Source organism: Phyllobates terribilis, unplaced genomic scaffold (genome assembly GCF_046119375.1).
Source record: "Phyllobates terribilis strain yellow unplaced genomic scaffold, ASM4611937v1 Scaffold_11__3_contigs__length_659146591, whole genome shotgun sequence".
NCBI lineage: Eukaryota > Metazoa > Chordata > Amphibia > Anura > Dendrobatidae > Phyllobates > Phyllobates terribilis.
The window spans coordinates 405636640-405654803 of record NW_027362771.1 but is presented as its reverse complement, the minus strand read 5'-3'; positions in this window follow the sequence as shown (position 1 = coordinate 405654803).

The window sequence follows — 18164 nt, the reverse complement described above, 5'->3', positions numbered from 1 at the left end:
ACCGGATGGAATAGCATGCCGCTGCAAGATGCTGTGGTAGACATGCTGGTTCAGTATGCCTTCAATTTTGAATAAATCCCCAACAGTGTCACCAGCAAAGCACCCCCACCCCATCACACCTCCTCCTCAATGCTTCACGGTGGGAACCAGGCATGTAGAGTCCATCCGTTAACCTTTTCTGCGTCGCACAAAGACACGGTTGTTGGAAGCAGAGATCTCAAATTTGGACTCATAAGACCAAAGCACAGATTTCCATTGGTCTAATGACCATTCCGTGTGTTCTTTAGCCCAAACAAGTCTCTTCTGCTTGTTGCCTGACCTTAGCCGTGGTTTCCTAGCAGCTATTTTACCATGAAGGCCTGCTGCACAAAGTCTCCTCTTAACAGTTGTTGTAAAGATGTGTCTGCTGCTAGAACTCTGTGTGGCATTGACCTGGTCTCTAATCTGAGCTGCTGTTAACCTGCGATTTCTGAGGCTGGTGACTCGGATAAACTTATCCTCAGAAGCAGAGGTGACTCTTGGTCTTCGTTTCCTGGGGCGGTCCTCATATGAGCCAGTTTCTTTGTAGCGCTTGATGGTTTTTGCAACTGCACTTGGGGACACTTTCAAAGTTTGCCCAATTTTTCGGACTGACTGACCTTCATTTCTTAAAGTAATGATGACCACTCGTTTTTCTTTACTTAGCTGCTTTTTTCTTGCCATAATACAAATTCTAACAGTCTATTCAGTAGGACTATCAGCTGTGTATCCACCAGACTTTTGCACAACACAACTGATGGTTCCAACCCCATTTAAAAGGCAAGAAATCCCACTTATTAAACCTGACAGGGCACACCTGTGAAGTGAAAACCATTTCCGGTGACTACCTCTTGAAGCTCATCAAGAGAATGCCAAGAGTGTGCAAAGCAGTCATCAAAGCAAAAGGTGGCTACTTTGAAGAACCTAGAATATAAGACATATTTTCAGTTGTTTCACACTTTTTTGTTATGTATATAATTCCACATGTGTTAATTCATAGTTTTGATGACTTCAGTGTGAATGTACAATTTTCATAGTCATGAAAATACAGAAAAATCTTTAAATGAGAAGGTGTGTCCAAACTTTTGGTCTGTACTGTATATACTTGAAAGGGCTCTAACAGTGTATACATGCTGCCCAAATCATGGGCAGGATGTATCAGACACTGGCAGTATGATTTTAGATATGGATGTTTGACTCTGAAGCTGTAGAGATCCAAGTGGGAATTTTTTCTGGGCATACCATTTATCCATTGTGAGTGTCAACTTTGCAACTTAGGTTTCTATAGTGTGACTTATTTTGTGTCAGACATCTTCCTATTTATCTCCTATTTATCTCTAGCTTATTCACTTTAGGAATATTTTCATTTGCTACAGACTTTTCTCTCTGCAATTTATCTATATATATAATCATCTTGTCTCTGTCTTTCTGTCTGTCTGTCTGTCTAGGAAATCCCGCGTCGCTGATTGGTCCGGCCATGGCCAATCAGCGAAGTGGGATTTCAGAAAAAGATGGCGGCCGTTAGCGGCTCATCTGCCAGACAGGGTCAGCGGCGATGCAGCAGGGAGGTGACCGGCGCGAGGCGCTCATCTCCCTGCTGCTGGCAGCACAAGTACCCCGACAGGTGGCGCCGCTCACCTCCATGCGGCTAACGTCGGGAGATCAGCGGCTTGGCCTGCTGATCTCCGGAGGGCAAGTGTGAACGAAGGACTGGGGAGCGGCGCCGCCGGTCGGGATGCTTCTGCTGCGAGTAGCCGCTCATCTCCCGGCTTCTCGCAGCGGAAGTAGCCGCACAGGCAGCGCCGGTCCCCACTAATACGACGCTGATTGGTCGCGGTCGACGCCCGCGACCAATCAGCGTTATGGGCGGCAAATTTAAACGCCGCTCTGCTGATTGGTCGCGGTGGCCAGCCGCGACCAATCAGCGATTTTGGTGCCAAATTTAAACACCGCTCTGCTGATTGGTCGCAGCCAGCTGGCGGCCGCGACCAATCAGCGAGATTGCCGCCGAATTTTAACAACGCTCTGCTGATTGGTCGCGGCCGCTAGCCGACTGCGATCAATCAGTGAGATTGGCGCCAAATTTAAACAACGCTCTGCTGATTGGTCGCGGCCGCCAGCCAACCGCGACCAATCGGCGAGATTGGCGCCAAATTTAAACAACGCTCTGCTGATTGAACCAATCAGCGAGATTGGCGCCAAATTTAAACAACGCTCTGCTGATTGGTCGCGGCCGCCAGCCGCAACTAATCTGCATTATTGCCGCCAAATTTAAACACCCCTCTGCTGATTGGTTGCGGCTGGCAGTTGCGACCAATCTGCATTATTGGCGCCAAATTTAAACACCGCTCTTCTGAATGGTCGCAGCTGGTGGTCGCGACCAATCAGTGACATTGGCGCAAAATTTAAACAATGCTATGCTGATTGTTCGCGGTCGCCGGCCTCAACCAATCAGCATTATTTGCACCAATTTTAAACAACGCTATGCTGATTGGTCGCGGTCGCAACCAATGAGCGACATTGACGCCAAATTTAAACACCGCTCTGCTGATTGGTCGTGGTCGCAACTATTCAGCTATTTAATCGCCAAATTTAAACAAGCTCTCCGGTCCTCACTAACACGGTTCGCTGATTGGTCGCGGCCGCCACCCGCGACCAATCACCGATATTGCCGCCAAATTTAAACGCCGTTTTGCTGCTTGGTCGCGGTTGCCGGCCTTTTTTCTCTAAACATACCTTTGAACAATATCTCCAAAAAGTTCTACATTAACCTCATTGGTCCACAGGACTTGTTTCCAAAATTCAGCAGGATTGTTTAGATGTTCTTTTGCATACTACTGATGTTAAATTTTATGATGAGGATGCAGGAAAGGTTTTCTTCTGATGAATCTTCTATGAAGGCCATATGTGTGCAGGTGTCTATGAACAATAAAACAATGTACCACAACTCCAGAGTCTGATAAATCTTTCTGAAGGTCTTCTTTAGTGAAGCGGGAGTTCTGATTCGCCTCTCTAGCAATCCCACAAGCAGCTGTCACTGAAGTTTTGCTTGGTTTTCCAGACCTTATCTTGCCTTTACTGTTCCTGTTAACTGTCATTTCTTAATTACATTTCAAACTGAGGAAAGGACAACTTGAAAATGCTTTTCTATCTTATAGCCTTCTCCTTTCTGGGCTTCCACCATTTTCAGAGTGCTAGGCATCTGCTTAGAAGAACCCATGGCTGCTGTTTTATGGCATAAGGTTAGAGGAGGCTGAGATTTTATAAAGCTAGGAATTTTGCATCACCTGACCTTTACCAATGATGATAGTGAACAAGCCACAATCCTAACAGGCTAATTAAGGTCTGAAACCTTGGTCAAAATTACCTGAGCACACAAATCTTCAAGGGTGCCCACATTTTTGCATCAGCCCATTTTTCTTTTTGCAATTTTTAATATGAAAAAATAAAACTATATATATATATATATATATATATATATATATATATATATATATATATAATTTTTCTTTTCTATTTCTTGTGTCATGTTTAACTTTAGGCCTTTTAGAGATCATTTAATATTCAACTTGTTTAACTGTTCACAATAACAGTAATTTTGACTAGTGGTGCACAAACATTTATATGCCACTGTATGTTCAGTTTTATTAGCTTCTTTTAACCTCTTTAGGTTTCCAAAGATGTGAAGGGACTAAACAAAGTGACCTGACCATTCCTCAGACAACTTCTACATGGATGCTGCTCACTAGTTTATTTAGTACAATTTAATTAAAAACAGTCCTCAAAAGATGTCGGAAAAGACGAGTGAAAAGAAGACGTGTTCTGATGCGTCTTCTGACTGAAAAACTCAAGCAATTCACAGAATTATAAAATACATTGTGTGCACATACCCTGAAAGTGCCCATACCCTTTAGATTGTAGTTAAGCCCTCCCACACACATTAGACTAAATTTATCCAAATCCATCAATATTGACAGGTTCGGCCCAGAGTTTAAAGTGTAAGATAGCCTCCAGAGAAGTCTGGCAACTGCTCACTTATAAAAAATGCAGGAGAGCTTGCCAAAGTGGGTGGTCTTGTATATGGGAAAGTTGTGCCAGATAGCTGCCAGCTGAATGATCATACTGCAGTCTATAACGTATGGGGGCATTAGTCAAACACTTGTTCAGCTAACAAATATGGCCTAATTCAGATGGCTGTATTATTTATCTGGCACACTGAACCTATAGTAATGTATTATGTCTAATAAATTAAAGATACCAACATTCACATTGATAAATCACCAGAACCATCAGTACATGACTACATTACCAGAACCATTGTCAGCACATAAATACATCACCAGAACCACTGTCAGTGCACGACTACTACCAGAACCTCCATCAGTATGTGAATATGTTACCAGAATCACAGTCAGTACATGACTACATCACCAGAACAATCATCAGTAAAGAAATACAGCACGAGAACCACTGTCAGTACATGAATTCATCACCAAAGTTAGTACAGTGATCACTTGCAATGTCAAGTTAGACCCCCCATCATATACACTACTATAGCATGCAGGGCCGGCTCCAGGTTTTTCTGGGTCCCGGGCGAAAGACTCTCAGTGGGCTCTTTTAACACATACACGATTCATGATGCACAGATACGGCGGAGAAATATATATAAAGTACACAGGGCCCAGCCTGCCACCTCATCCTTCACATATGCAGACATGGGCACACACACACGGTATGCAGACATGCGCATGCACACACGGTACGCAGACATGCGCACGCACACACGGTATGCAGACATGCACACACACACAGTATGCAGCATATGCACGCATGCACACATGGTACACAGATATGTACACATACAGACATACACAAAATTTTTACACAAATTCTTCAAAACATATATAAAACAGACAAATATATATACACAGTCATACACACTGACATTCACATACATGCACACACACACCCATTACAAATATTTTTAATATGGGGATTGGGGAAGCCTCATTCACCTGTCCCCGGTCCTGTGTCCTGTCCAGCAGCTCCTCAGGTATGGGGCAGTGCACGGCCCCCGGCGTGTCACAGACATCATGGCCCTGGACCATCAGAGGGGCCCACTTGCGGTTGGGTCCGGGCCGCTCACCCCCCATCTGTGCAGGACCTCCGACGGTGTTTGATTGCCGGCACTTCCCCAGACATAGCCGCACTGTGCAGCTGTGTCGGCTAGTAATGACACGGCAGGGGCGACACACAAGCACAATTAAAGGTGCAGTGCCGTTGACCCTGCCGTGTCATTACTAACAGACACAGCTGCACAGCGCGTGGCCATGTCTGGGGGAGTGCCCGCAATCAAGCAGCGCTTGTGTCACTTAACAGGTGCCGGGGAAGCGGTCAAGGCCCTGACAGTGAGTGGGCCCCCCTGATTTTCCAGGGCCCCGGCACTTGCCCGGGTATGCCGGGTGCTGACGGCGGCCCTGATAGCATGAAACTGTTTCTCCCACTATGTCCTTAACAATGGTAAGGAGATGATTGGAATTGTTGTTGCTACCAGGATAAAGATATCTTTGAGCCAAGTTAGCCAGTAGCTAGAAAAATATTAAAATTTGAGAGTCCTCAGTGGTTGATACCTTTTGATGGCTAACTGAAAAGATTGTAAGAAAGAGTAAGCTTTCGAGATTACTCAGATCTCTTCATCAGGCAGAGAATAACACAAAATCGGAAGAGTCACATAATTATATGTGGCTCCCCTGCGGGTCCAGTCGCCACAGAGGTATTGCATCTCAACCAGAGGTGTGGTACCCCACTCTCATGTAAGGAGGGAGCACTACCCGGGACCCAAACACTCACATCCAACACTACACCACTTCATAAGGGAAGATCCAGATAGCTCCTAAGGGAGAGCACAGGCCTGGTCTCTGTCAGGAGGGTGGAACTAAGTAGAGGAGGTGGGTGGAGGAAGTAGTTTAGGGGAGCACTGAAAGGAGAGTATAAAAAGAAGGGTAGAAACATCTAGAAGGGTCCATTCTCCTGTTCCAGTGCCTAAAGCAGGAGTTCAGTTCTTCTCAGGGGAGCAAGGGAGGAGTTCAGTGGACCATGGAGGAGAGTAAGGAAAGTGAGGAGAGAAGACCAGAGCAGTGGGAAAGGCTCCATAGACAGAAGGGATCCTAGGGGCACGGAGAGTACGGGATGCCACCAGTGCGCCCGAGTTCACACTGACCGTGGAGGGATCAAGGCCGCAGGAGGGGACCGGCCCCAGACTTTACAATCTTGTTTCCGCTCTTTACATTCTACTGAAACTGCCCACACTAAAGTCTCTAATGATCTACTAAGAGCTAAATCTAATGGTCACTATTCCCTGCTGATTCTCCTGGATCTCTCTGCAGCATTCGACACTGTGGATCACCAACTCCTTCTTTCTATGCTCCGCACTGTCGGCCTCAAGGACACTGTTCTCTCCTGGTTCTCCTCCTATCTCTCTGACCGCTCCTTCTCTGTGTCTTTCACCGGCTCCTCCTCCTCTTTCCTTCCCCTTACTGTAGGGGTTCCTCAAGGCCCCCTTCTTTTCTCCTTATACACTGCTCCCATTGGACAAACAATCAGCAGATTCGGTTTTCAGTACCATCTCTATGCTGATGACACCCAATTATACACCTCTGCTCCTGACATCACCCCTGAATTACTACAAAAGACCAGTGATTGTCTTTCTGCTGTGTCTAACATTATGTCCTCCCTCTGTCTAAAACTGAATCTGTCAAAAACTGAACTACTCGTATTTCCTCCCTCCACTAACCTACCTGTGCCCGATATTGCCATTTCCATTTGTGGCTCAACCATTACTCCCCAGCAACAAGCCCGCTGTCTTGGGGTAATTTTTGACTCAGATCTTTCCTCCACTCCTCACATCAAATCACTTGCTCGTTCATGTCATCTACACCTCAAAAACATCTCAAGAATCAGGACTTTTCTCACCTTTGACTCGGCAAAAACTCTTACTGTCGCTCTTATTCATTCTCGTCTGGACTACTGCAACTCTCTACTTATCGGGCTCCCTCTTACTAAACTCTCCCCTCTCCAATCCGTCCTTAACGCAGCAGCCAGGATCATATTCCTCGCCAACCGCTACACCGATGCCTCTTCCCTGTGCCAGTCATTGCATTGGTTACCCATCCAAAATAGAGTTCAATTTAAGCTTATTATGCTTATCCACAAAGCGCTCCAGGCTTCAGTACCCCCCTACATCTCCTCCCTTGTCTCAGTCTACCACCCTACACGTGCCCTCCATTCTGCCAGTGACTTAAAACTTAAATCCTCCATAATCCGAACTTCCCACTCCCATCTCCAAAATTTCTAGTGTGCTGCGCCAATTCTTCGGAATGCATTACCCAGGACAGTTCGATTAATTCCCAATATCCACAGTTTCAAGAGGACCCTAAAAACCTATTTCTTTACACTGGCGCATCGCCTCCACACACTATCTGTCCATCCCAGTTGTCCGTCCCAGTTTTCCCTCATATTAAAATCTTCTTCAATTTCAGGTTCATGCCAACCATGCACATAATAGCCTCGGTCAGAACTGCACACATACTGGCAGGCGACCAGTCCATGTATTATTTATCCTATATCAAGGCTGCATTATGCAATATATGTACATTCTACCTTTTGTGTTTCCTCCATTTCCTCAAAGACTGTAAGCTTGCGAGCAGGGCCCTCACTCCTTTCGATATGAGTTATGTTTATTCTGTATTGTTGTATATGTCCCCCTTAAAATTTGTAAAGTGCTGCGGAATATGTTGGCGCTATAAAAATAAAAATTATTATTATTATTATTACTTTAAGGGTCAGCTAGCAAATTGGAGGTTGCAGTATCTTCATGTGCTAAAGGCAAAATCCACACATAATCGCTGAAAAGGTGGCCATATAGGACCAAGGGGACAGCCTGGACGTCGCCCGACAAGGCCCACAGCCACTGGCTCGGGACACTGTGTGTGAGGCGCAGGGCAGGAGGGCGAGACCCAGTGCAGCGAGAGAAGACCTGGAGAGGTACACAGAAAGGGGTCCCGTTCAAGTGTTTCTAAGTTATCTGAGAATTGGCGGGATTACTTCCCCGGAGGACACAGGATGACGTGGGTGGTTATAATTTGGCAGTTGTAACCTGGAGCATCTTTATAACTGTGAGTAAATACTTGAAGACAGCACCCCACTGTGTCCTTGAATAATTGCTGCGCCACCGACCCTGCCTTGCACTACACCAAAAACATCTACCTCATCAATCACCATACAGTTAGGTCCATATATATTTGGACAGAGACAACATTTTTCTAATTTTGGTTCTAGACATTACCACAATGAATTTAAAACAAAACAATTCAGATGCAGTTGAAGTTCAGACTTTCAGCTTTCATTTGAGGGTATCCACATTTAAATTGAATGAATGGTTTAGGAGTTTCAGCTCCTTAACATGTGCCACCCTGTTTTTAAAGGGACCAAAAATAATTGGACAGATTAAATAATTGTAAATAAAATGTTCATTTCTAGTACTTGGTTGAAAACCCTTTGTTGGCAATGACTGCCTGAAGTCTTGAACTCATGGACATCACCAGACGCTGTGTTTCCTCATTTTTGATGCTCTGCCAGGCCTTCCCTGCGGTGGTCTTCAGTTGCTGTTTGTTTGTGGGCCTTTCTGTCTGAAGTTTAGTCTTTAACAAGTGAAATGCATGCTCAATTGGGTTGAGATGAGGTGACTGACTTGGCCATTCAAGAATATTCCACTTCTTTGCTTTAATAAACTCCTGGGTTGCTTTGGCTTTATGTTTTGGGTCATTGTCCATCTGTAGTATGAAAAGACGACCAATCAGTTTGGCTGCATTTGGCTGGATCTGAGCACACAGTATGGCTCTGAATACATCAGAATTCATTCGGCTGCTTCTGTCCTGTGTCACATCATCAATAAACACTAGTGACCCAGTGCCACTGGCAGCCATGCATGCCCAAGCCATCACACTGCCTCCGCCGTATTTTACAGATGATGTGGTATGCTTTGGATCATGAGCTGTACCACGCCTTCGCCATACTTTTCTCTTTCCATCATTCTGGTAGAGGTTGATCTTGGTTTCATCTGTCCAAAGAATGTTCTTCCAGAACTGTGCTGGCTTTTTTAGATGTTTTTTAGTAAAGTCCAGGCTAGGCTTTTTCTTCTTGATGCTTATGAGTGGCTTGCACCGTGCACTTAACACTCTGTATTTACTTTCATGCAGTCTTCTCTTTATGGTAGATTTGGATATGGATACGCCTACCTCCTGGAGAGTGTTGTTCACTTGGTTGGCTGTTGTGAATGGGTTTCTCTTCACCATGGAGATTATTCTGCGATCATCCACCACTGTTGTCTTCCGTGGGCGCCCAGGTCTTTTTGCATTGATGAGTTCACCAGTGCTTTCTTTCTTTCTCAGGATGTGCCAAACTGTAGATTTTGCCACTCCTAATATTGTAGCAATTTCTCGGATGGGTTTTTTCTGTTTTTGCAGCTTAAGGATGGCTTGTTTCACCTGCATGGAGAGCTCCTTTGACCGCATGTTTACTTCACAGCAAAACCTTCCAAATGCAAGCACCACACCTCAAATCAGCTCCAGGCCTTTTATCTGCTTAATTGAGAATGACATAACGAAGGGATTGCCCACACCTGTCCATGAAATAGCCTTGGAGTCAATTGTCCAACTACTTTTTGTCCCTTTGAAAAAAGGGTGGCACATGTTAAGGTGCTGAAACTCCTAAACCCTTCATCCAATTTTAATGTGGATACCCTCAAATGAAAGCTGAAAGTCTGAACTTCAACTGAATCTGAATTGTTTTGTTTAAAATTCATTGTGGTAATGTCTAGAACCAAAATTAGAAAAATGTTGTCTCTGTCCAAATATATATGGACCTAACTGTATACTGCCCTGGAGCTTAGCTCTGCCCGTTGGGAGCTGAACCATCTTTGCTGCATCACCATTAGCCCCAGTGGATCTGCACTGCAGCGGCGGCCCCATATAGCTGCATACCACGGGTGACATCACAAACTTAATTATCCCCAAATCTTTATTTCCCCAAATAGACTTCCACTTTTCACTTTATTTGATCGCCCTGGGCCATGGACCTGGTCAGTGCCACCCTGACTACCCCAATACAGGACCGGCCCGGCTACCGAGTACCCCATGACCCCAGGGGGCGCCTCATATACAAAACAGGACATAGGGATAATGCAGTAAGTAAGACAAATGATATGAAGCAGACCTTACCATGTGGGACAGGGAGAAAACAATTGTGGCAGAAAATATTGGAGGATTTCATAGGTAAGGAGTGTGAAAGTTTTATTGTCCTCTAACAATAAATCATAAAATTGATGGTATTGAAAGGTAACTTCACATCCAAAAGAAACAGAAGAGTGTGGTAGTAAAAACTTATGATGACATTTGACACATTCAGAGCAGGAAGGAAGGAGTTGCATGTACTTATGTCTTTTTACATCAATTAACGAATGTGCTCAGAACTTGTGGGGGTATCACAACCCTGGACAAGACCTCAATTAGAGGACAATAAAACTTTCACACTCCTTATCTATGACCTCCTCAAATACTTACTGACACAACTGCTAGCTCCCCATTCCACATTGAGAGTTTTGCTTCACTTATTGGTATGGCTGTGATTGGCCGCCGCACCACGTGACCTGGCCTGTATAAAAGCCGGATCTCGAGTCCTGCCACCATTCTGCTCTTTTTACTGTAGACCAAGCAATGTGAACTGAGGTCTAAGATGGTAGACATGCAAGAAATAGGAGCATGTTCACACTAGCAAAAAGGAAGCAAAACCTACAAAAGACAAAAATATATCTCATACCCTACCATCATTATATATAAATGTAAAGCAAAGTTGCATAATAAATATAGGGTACTTAGTGAACTATTTATGATCAAAAAAAGTATACAAGTCGTCCCACCAGCGGCAAGGTGACCCTAAATTGGGACGGTACCTATACTGTCTATATTAAAAACCTTACTGTATATCAAAGTTGAAGTAATGCATATAAAAGGGTAGACAAATAGGACCGGGTCCCAACTCCAGACCACCCAGGCACGTGGTAAGCTACATATATACTGATCAGCTCAACAAAGGGGATGCCACACCCTTAAATTGCACAGAATGCAAACAAGACAAAAAACCAAGCAATGTGAACTGAGGTCTAAGATGGTAGACATGTAAGAAATAGGAGCATGTTCACACTAGCAAAAAGGAAGCAAAACCTACAAAAGACAAAAATATATCTCATACCCTACCATCATTATATATAAATGTAAAGCAAAGTTGCATAATAAATATAGGGTACTTAGTGAACTTTTTACTGTAGGAATAGGATGCAGCTGGAGTGAGGGATAGATTCTGACAGCGCACTCGGCAAAAAATTGCTGTGTGTACTCTGCAACCCATATGTGGGGTAGTAATTAGTGTTGAGCGAGCACTAAAATGCTCGGGTGCGCGAAGCTCGGGCCGAGCTCGCCGTGATACTCGGGTGCTCGACCCGAGCAACGAGCCCAATGTTAGTCTATGGGAGACTCGAGCATTTTTGCGGTGGCACCCCCGGCAGTCTTTTAAAAGCCTAACAAGTGCCCAAAACGATAGTGACAGTGCTCAAATGACATGAGGACAGCATGGGGATCGCCCCAGGAAGCATTTCTGACCCCCAGGTCACTGCTGTCCACAACGTGGTCAGAGGTATTAAGCCACTTTTACGGGCTCACAATAAAACGTTCAAAAACGAAAGTGAAACTTTTTTCCTGTGAAACATGTTAAGGAATATCCTTTCCAGGGAAAGACTTGTGTATAAGTTAAAATAAATGACCAAAAACAAAAATACTCCTCCACACCTTCGGGTATGTTCACAAGTAGCATTTTTTATGCGTTTTTGCACTTTTGTATTGCTTTCAACTATGACAAATGCATTCACCGGGAAATGTCATTTTAACATTTTACAACCTTATCTGGCCATGTGCTGTGTGACACATGCATAAAGTGCTGAAAAGACATGGGAACAGCATGGGGAAGACCGCTGGAAGCATCTCTTACTCCCAGGTTACTGTCTAAAAGTGTGCCCATCATAAGTGATCCTTGCCGCATCAGAAGATGCAGACTTGCAACTATCCCCATGCAAGTTCTAGTCCCAGGGCAGTGTTCAATTGTACCTCCCCCATTCCTTGCAATACAAGCGCAAGTATGCAGCCTGCCACCCACCCACCCCCAGGTTGCAATACCATACTGCTTGCTTGCTTGAACTTGAAATTGGGCCTTTTAGGCATGTGGAGGCGGAATCTGGCCACCACGTCATGGCTGTGTTGGCGGCCTGGAATCCATACTCAGTCCCCAGCCGCCCGGCGGCCGGGTGTCCACACACGGTCCCCAGCCGCCTGGGGGCACCCGGGTGTCCATAAACGGTCCCCAGCCGCCCCTATTTCTCCTTGGAACATCCCCCCACACACTTTTCTTAGCATGGCCTGCTTTAGGCAGCATTGGACGAGCCCACCAGCGAACCAGACTCCTCCGGTGGGCCCTGACTTCTCCATCGGTGGAGTTGAGAGTGCCAAGGTGAGGAGCATGATGATGATGACAGAAGTTAGCATCTGCTATGTTTTCTTTTAATGCAAGTGTAAGTGTGCAGCCTGCCACCCACCCACCCCCAGACTGCAATACCATACTGCTAGCTTGCACTTGAAATGGGGTTTAGTTTGGAGGAGGCCGAAGCTGGCCACTACCTCATGGCTGCTTCGGTATCCATACTCAGTCCCCAGCTGCCCCTATATGTCATGGTGTTCCTTATAAATAAGATTAAGCGCGTATACCAAAACATTACCTGTGCCCTCCCCAGTGCATTTAGTGGGAAGGAGAGCCTATTCCGCTGTAGTGTGTGCATGCCAAACCTCTGTTCATGGTACATGCGAAGATGCCTCCCACCTTGCACCTGTCGTTGCAGACTTGCAACTGTCCCCATTCAAGTCCTTGTCCCAGGTCAGTGTTCAATTGTACCTCTCCCATTCCTTGCAATGCAAGCGCAAGTATGCAGCCTGCCACCCACCCATGCCCAGGCTGCAATACCATACTGCTTGCTTGCTTGCACTTTAAATTGGGCCTTTTAGGCATGTGGAGGCAGAATCTGGCCACCACGCCATGGCTGTGTCGGCAGCCTGGCATCCATACTCAGTCCCATGCCGCCTGGTGGCCGGGTGTCCCCGCTTGCTCCCCAGACTCCAGGGGGTGGCCGGGTGTCCACACTCGGTTCCCAGCCTCCCCTATTTGTCCCGGTAACCTTTCCCACACTTTTCTTAGCCTGGCCTGCTTTAGGGCAGCATTGGCTGAGCCCACCGTACTATCAGACTCCTCCGGTGGGCCCTGGCTTCTCCATCAGGGGAGTTGAGAGTGCCAAGGTGAGGAGTATGATGAGGTTGATAGAAGTTAGCATCTGCTTTGTTTTGTTGTAATGCAAGTGCATGTATGTAGTAGCGGTTAGGCCTGAGGTGGTCAGCGTTTTGGCGCATATCCTACCTCCTCCGAGGATTGCTGGATGTTTTCCTGCTACTATCAAAGTTCTATGACTCCCGTTAAAACAAAGCTTCAGGTGATAAACGATGGATGAGGTAGTGGCAAAGGAGAAAGAGCAGGAGGAACAGGGACCATTCACATCAATATCAGGCCAGTCAACCAGATATGTCTTGTAGGATATGTTTCTGAAACAAAAGGAGCGGTTCGGCAACACAGTTATAGGGCATACAGTGAGTGCAATGCCTACCAAAAATTTCGAGGCACTCCAATGCCCCTTGGAAATGACATGGAGGTCAGAGGGCGTTAACTAAACCTTTTTTTCCATTTATAGCAACTGGGTCTCCTGTGCACTGTTGGCCTAAGCAGTGAATGGAATGCTTTCCAAAAATTATGAGGAACTGCAATGCCCCTTACAAGAGCCATGTGTGGCACCCCAGGGGTCTGGTCACCACAGCAATAGAGATATTACGTCGGAGAGCAAGTGGGAGGTTTCCTGGTCAGGATCCCTTAAACATGTAACATCCTCCTGCCCCAGTCCTGGGAGGGGAGAATTCTGCCCTTATAAACTGGATCTGGGGCGGGGTTGAGTGAGTCAGAGAACAGAGAACAGTCAGAGTCAGAGTGAGAGCAAGGGAAAGTAACAGCAAAGAGCTCTGTAGGAGCTAGGAGCTAAAGACTAGGGGCTGGAAGCTGAGCAGAGCTCGCCCTGGCAGAAGACAATAGGAACCGGACACAGGAGTCCGAGGCTGTGAGGACTTATATATCCAGCAGTAGAAACCAGCCGGCAGGGGATTTCAGGTCCTCTGGCCATAGAAGCCCGGAGGCTCAGTCACAAGCAAGGGACCAGCACCACCGTCGTGGAGCGGAGGCTAACAGAAGGCCCCAAGTCACCAGCCATACGCGTGAGCACTACACGGTACACTCAGGGACGTGGGCTACTTTTACCCGCTTACAGCAAGGTAGCCAGGAAGAGTGCAGACAGACGGGGAGGCCTATAACTCCACCTGGCCAGGTGAACTCCTGCTTGCTCACAGACTGACCAGGCCTCTTATGCTAGCCAGTACTCCCGGGAGGGTCTACCTTATAATCATCAGTAAAGACCCTGAACTGCACTGAAAAGACTCTGAGTCGTTCCTGCTGCGCTCGTGCACCATCACCCCCATCATCCACACTCACTGCCCTGAGGCTATACTCCACCCGTGGGGAGTTATCCCATTCTCTGCTGTGCACATAACACCAGCCTCAGCGGTCTGCCTCGCAGCGGTGGTACTCCCTGACCGCAATCCACGGGTGGCGCAGTCGGACAATTAGCCTCAAAACCTAAGAAAGAATGCCACTGGTTTGACCAGCCTGAGCCACGGGACCGGGTCACCGCCACGGAGACTACAGACCCCAGAGACCCGGCACCGGGTATCCCACACACGTGTACGCACGGCCCAGGGGGCGCGTCACATGCAGTACAGCAAATTACAAACATAAGTCCCATTATTGGGGAGTGGGTGTCCCATAGTAATTGCTTATGCCTTGCAAGCAAAAGCTGCCAAAAATTAGGACGGAGCAACTTGCAATGCCCCTTACAAGAGCCATGCAGTACAGCATATTACAAACATAAGTCCCATTATTGGGGAGTGGGTGTCCCATAGTATTTGCTTATGCCTTGCAAGCAAAAGCTGCCAAAAATTAGGACGGAGCAACTTGCAATGCCCCTTACAAGAGCCATGCAGTACAGCATATTACAAACATAAGTCCCATTATTGGGGAGTGGGTCTCCCATAGTATTTGCTTATGCTTTCCAAGCAAAAGCTGCCAAAAATTAGGAGGGAGCAACTTGCAATGCCCCTTACAAGAGCCATGCAGTACAGCATATTACAAACATAAGTCCCATTATTGGGGAGTGGGTGTCCCATAGTATTTGCTTATGCCTTGCAAGCAAAAGCTGCCAAAAATTAGGACGGAGCAACTTGCCATGCCCCTTACAAGAGCCATGCAGTACAGCATATTACATACATAAGTCCCGTTATTGGGGAGTGGGCGTCCCATAGTATTTGCTTATGCTTTCCCAGCAAAAGCTGCCAAAAATTAGGACGGAGCAACTTGCAATGCCCCTTACAAGAGCCATGCAGTACAGCATATTACAAACATAAGTCCCATTATTGGGGAGTGGGTCTCCCATAGTATTTGCTTATGCTTTCCAAGCAAAAGCTGCCAAAAATTAGGACGGAGCAACTTGCAATGCCCTTTACAAGAGCCATGCAGTACAGCATATTACAAACATAAGTCCCATTATTGGGGAGTGGGTGTCCCATAGTATTTGCTTATGCCTTGCAAGCAAAAGGTGCCAATAATTAGGACGGAGCAACTTGCAATGCCCTTTACAAGAGCCATGCAGTACAGCATATTACAAACATAAGTCCCATTATTGGGGAGTGGGTGTCCCATAGTATTTGCTTTTGCCTTGCAAGCAAAACTGCCAAAAATAAGGACGGAGGAACTTGCAATGCTGGCACCCTTGTGGTATAGTGGTGGTGGAGGCTGAGGATAAGGAGAAGAAGATGAAACAGCCGAAACGAGGAAGCGTATACCCATGTGTGGGTGTGAAGCGGTGCATGTGAATACACCTCCCGAAATAACACAGTGGATTTGACTTTGTTACTCTGCTGTCATTTGGTGGTGATGAGAAGTCTGGCCCAATCCAGCCCTTGTTCATTTTGATAAGGGTCAGCTTGTCAGCATTGTCAGTTGACAGGCGAGTGCCCTTTTCAGTTATAATTCCCCAGGCGGCACTAAAAACACGCTCCGATAACACGCTAGCGGCAGGGCAGGCCAGGACCTCCAAGGCGTACAGAGCGAGTTCATTCCAAGTGTCCAGCTTGGATACTCAATAATCAAAAGGCACAGAGGAATCACGGAGCATGCTGGTACGGTCGGCAAGGTACTCCCTCACCATCTTTTGAAACTCTCCACTCCTTGTGAGAGTACCCCGCGCCACAGGGCCTGTAAGCTGGGCGGGTGTCAGAAAACTGTCCCAGAACATTGACAGCGTTCCCCTGCCTCTGCTGGATTGGAGTTGCATCTCTCTCGCCTGTACGCCTTGGTTGGGCAACGAACTGTGACCTCTGCCGCTAGAGTGTTCAGATGGGAATTTTTTTAAGAGTTCTGCAGCAAGGGCCTTCTGGTACTGCCCCATTTTTGTAGACCTCTCCACCTCAGGAAAAAGAGAGTGAAAGTTCTCCTTGTAGCGGGGGTCTACAAGTGTCACCAACCAGTAATGACTGTCACCCAACATTTTGACAATGTGAGGGTCACGGTTAAGGCAGCGTAACATAAAGTCAGCCATGCGTGCCAGACTGGTAACGGGCATGATTTCCGTGTCCTCACCAAGATGACGACTGACCATGCTCTCCTCCTCCTCCTCCTCCTCCTCTTCCTCCTCCCCCCTGTCCTCAGGCCACCCACGCTAAACCGACGGTATGACACTTGTACAGGTACTACCGTCTACAACGCATGATAGCAGCTCCTGTTCTTCCTCCTCCTCCTCCTCTCCCTCATTGTCCCCCAATGCACGTTGGGATGAGATGAGGCTGGGCTGTGTGTAATCGCCCGCTACGGCTTCTTGATCTATCTCATCATACTCTGGCTGCAATGCCTCCTCTTTAATTCTCTGCAGAGAGCGTTGCAAAAGACAGACAAGTGGGATGCTGACTCTAATGATGGCGCCATAACCACTCACCATCTTGGTGGCCTCCTCAAAGTTTGTAAGGATGGTACATATAAAGAACCTATAAATGTGACTCATGGTCAATATAAAATAAGCATGTATTGAAGAATTCATAAAAACACATGAAGAACAATAATATAAACGAGGAAAAAAGTCAACAGAAAAATGGGCATCTGAGGGTAGGTAGAAGCATAGATCAATAAATAGATCATGTATAGGAACACAGTGACCCAGGTCAGCCTGAAGTAAAAATACATATGGAGACCATCATTCAAGTAAAGTGCAAAAGTGCATCAAAGATGTCCCAAGTGGGTAAATACTCAGACCACATAGAAAGGGGGTCAGTAAGTTAATAGGTAAGACAGCTGATACAGGGGTCAAAGGTACTAGAAAAAAGACATAAAGGTATCAAATGAGCTACCTGGAAGTCCCTCAGAGTCCACACTCTGAGTATTTACTCACTTGGGACATCTTTGATGCACTATCAATGGAAAAAGGGTAATAAAGAGTAGATTAGAACCGTGGAAGAGGAAAACCACAGTTATTGTTTACTGGGGTATACCACACTTTTTTAAATAGAGATATTTGCGGCTGAACAGTGAGCGACACACTCAAACTGCTCTTTTTTTAGATACCAAAGGCCCAAAACTGGATAGTACAGCGATTTGACCCGTGGAACTGCAAAACCACACTGGGATGTCGGGCCTACACAAGACTATTTTCAACAGATATATTTTTGTGTCACAACAGTCAGGAGACACTACTGTTTTTCTTTTCGGAAAAAACTACCAAAAGCTGAATAATAGAGATTTTTTACCGTGGGATGGCAAAACCACAGTTATTGTTTACTGGGGTATACCAC